The sequence below is a fragment of the Salmo salar genome, chromosome 07 (genome assembly GCF_965601325.2).
Source record: "Salmo salar chromosome 07, fSalSal1, whole genome shotgun sequence".
NCBI lineage: Eukaryota > Metazoa > Chordata > Actinopteri > Salmoniformes > Salmonidae > Salmo > Salmo salar.
In genome coordinates, this window is record NC_138297.1 from 70,536,738 (window position 1) to 70,539,815 (window position 3,078).

The window sequence follows — 3,078 nt, forward strand, 5'->3', positions numbered from 1 at the left end:
GATGGAACTGATTGGATACTACAGCCATAGGGGATGGAACTGATTGGATACTACAGCCATGGGGGATGGAACTGATTGGATACTACAGCCATAGGGGATGGAACTGATTGGATACTACAGCCATAGGGGATGGAACTGATTGGATACTACAGCCATAGGGGATGGAACTGATTGGATACTACAGCCATAGGGGATGGAACTGATTGGATACTACAGCCATAGGGGATGGAACTGATTGGATACTACAGCCATAGGGGATGGAACTGATTGGATACTACAGCCATAGGGGATGGAACTGATTGGATACTACAGCCATAGGGGATGGAACTGATTGGTTACTACAGCCATAGGAGATGGAACTGATTGGTTACTACAGCCATAGGGGATGGAACTGATTGGATACTACAGCCATAGGGGATGGAACTGATTGGATACTACAGCCATAGGGGATGGAACTGATTGGATACTACAGCCATAGGGGATGGAACTGATTGTGAATGCACACAGGTGCAGATAAGAGGTCAATCTCAGGTAAATGTCAACAGTTGAGGAATCATTAAAACAGGTCAATTAGATCTAGAGATTAGTTTTGTTTTGAGCTGTGTGCCTTTGCCATAAAGCACCATGTTGAGATGTGTAAGAGGGTTGGATAAGTCATATTCACCTTCTTAAAAGTGTTCTCCATCTTCCTGATGGTTGTCTTGGTCCATTTTGGTCTAGTTGGGCACTCCACCAGCTGTACAGAGGAAGAACGGTCAGTTGTCTTTTCTGTTTGTCTGTGCATCTATAATATCTTACAATAACATGGGTGGGTGATCAGTGTGTTCTGCAGGTATACAACTACATCCATCCTGCTAGTCTACAGTAAAAGTGCCTGGAAGAACCTTTTGTGTTGCTACACAGGCCGAACCTTTCCAGTTAAACCTGGAACCTCTCTGAAAAGGGTCTTCAAGGAACCCCTGTGTAAATGTTGGAGCCAGAACCTTGTTGTGATGGGAGGGGCTCCATTTTGAGCCTTTTAATAATATATTGTAGAGGTGACAGCCAATCAGATTGGAGGTGGGGCTGATTGGAGGTGGGGCTGATTGGAGGTGGGGCTGATTGGAGGCTTTCAGACAGTTATTTTTGGTCACCCGTTAGTGTAAATGTAGTTCCTGTTCATCATGTTAAAATTAATTAAAATGTTATTTTTGAATATGTTTACTTATGAATATTACATATTATAATATTCATAATATTAACATTGCTGATTACATACAGTAATAAAGTGGTAACTATTCCAACTTTGGGATTTGCATAGGCTCTTGAGGAACTCATACACCTCTGTTAGCCTCATTGAAGCTACAACACTGTCAGTGTTTAACCTTAACATGTGATGACAATACAACAGAACAGATGAACAGAAATGTCATTTCCTCTAAGAGGTGGTCAAAAATAGAACTATCTTAAAGTTCAATACTCACACAAGATTGCACATCTTTTTCCAGCCTTGCCAGAAGATCCTCAAAGTGTTTGGGGTACAGACCTTCCAAAGATTTCTGGTTGAACACATTGCCATAGACATCCAATATCTTGTTGATTTCCCAGATGCCAAGTTGTTTCTAAAAAATAAAATGAAAATAATTCAAGTTGTGTTGCTTGCTCTTACTCTTACTTGTTTAATAAAATGCTAAATTAGTTCAGTAACAGTCTATGTTTTGATTTATAAATATGATTTATAAATATACCTTAGCACACGTTGTACAGATTTTGGGCAGAAGTCTTTCATATATTTTTCTGGGGAACGTCTGTAACAAAATACATTTCAATTAATTACTATGCACATAACAATATTTATTTCAGGCATTTGAAACAGTATGAAAACAGTTTTCTACTTACTGGTAAAGAGTTTGTGAGAGTTTCTGTTTTGTTGAGTAATTCGTTGATCAGTCTGGGAGAGACCGTCCGTTGGAGACAGTTTGGTCTGTCGCGTCGTTTCCGGCCATGAGCGCGTCCATCCAGGTGTCCAAACATCAACGCCAGCAGACCAACCGTCATCAACATCATAGTGCGCATCTTGTCGGTCTTATTGTTTAAAGTCGTAATTAACGGAGGAGAGAAGAGCAGTGTAGCAGAACTGTAGTTTGACAGTCTGCACTTGTTCTTTCATGTTATATACCCATCACTTCACCTTTCAAAAATTCCCACAGTCGAAACGTGATGCTTAAAAGTGTAACAGCATTTCGTTAGCGCAAAATTTCCATGGAGTGGCCAGCACAAGACGCATTGGTGCTGAGCTTGCTGTTATCTCTCTTTCAGATCTACGATGTCCTGCGGTTAGATTTGTTTGTTGTGGTTTTGCGTTCTAGAGAGAGTTTACCACTTCGAGATTACTGGATGGATAAAACGAGGTTGAAGGTTCATGATTGGTGTTATTCCCCCATCAAGCAGCTGTAGTTCTATTGAAGTTAAGGAAGAGATGCGTCTATGAGTATCTGATGCTCTATATCCACTATCTTCTTGATAACTGCTGTTCTGTAGGCTTCTAAACTGTGCTCCTCTCTACTAAATGTGAACCTGACCCACTGATGTGCTTTAATAGCTTACTTTCTAAACTGTTATTGCAATATCATAGTAAATATGCCCTTTCTGGGAAATAATTTAGAGAATATTCCATTTTGTTTTTATAACTTGTAATGATTCTACTACTGAGGATTGATTAATTAATTATTTTAAAAACATTGTTTATTTTGTGTCATTAATTTAAAAGACTCAATTAAGCATTTTACTGCTATCATTCATACTATACAACACCGTCATCACTCTGGCTTAATACAAACAATGACAAAAGTGCAGAAATGCAGAAAGAATCTCTTGCTGCCAGGTCTGTCTAACCTTTGTGGTGCATCATGCTGATAAAAGCGGTTTTGTGGAGGAGGATACTGTAATGGATCATCAATGGCCTTTAACCAACCCAAAGCTTTTGCCATGCAAATTCTCACTATCTGTACCTCACTATTGGTCCCCGATCCAATGGGGTTGGTTCAGTTTTGTAAGGTTGTCTGGTACTTACTGGAAGAGGTTGGTTCTGTTCATCCC

At 39.8% G+C, this 3,078-nt stretch overlaps 1 non-coding gene across 1 annotated transcript; it reads right to left on the bottom strand.

Moving 5' to 3' along the window:
* Positions 1-661: 661 nt before the first annotated feature.
* Positions 662-2,117, bottom strand: LOC123728107 (uncharacterized). The gene is made up of 4 exons (XR_014392842.1): positions 1,879-2,117; positions 1,728-1,787; positions 1,464-1,601; positions 662-736 (listed from the first exon to the last, which is right to left on the bottom strand). It is a non-coding gene; the product is annotated as an uncharacterized LOC123728107 (transcript).
* Positions 2,118-3,078: the final 961 nt, after the last annotated feature.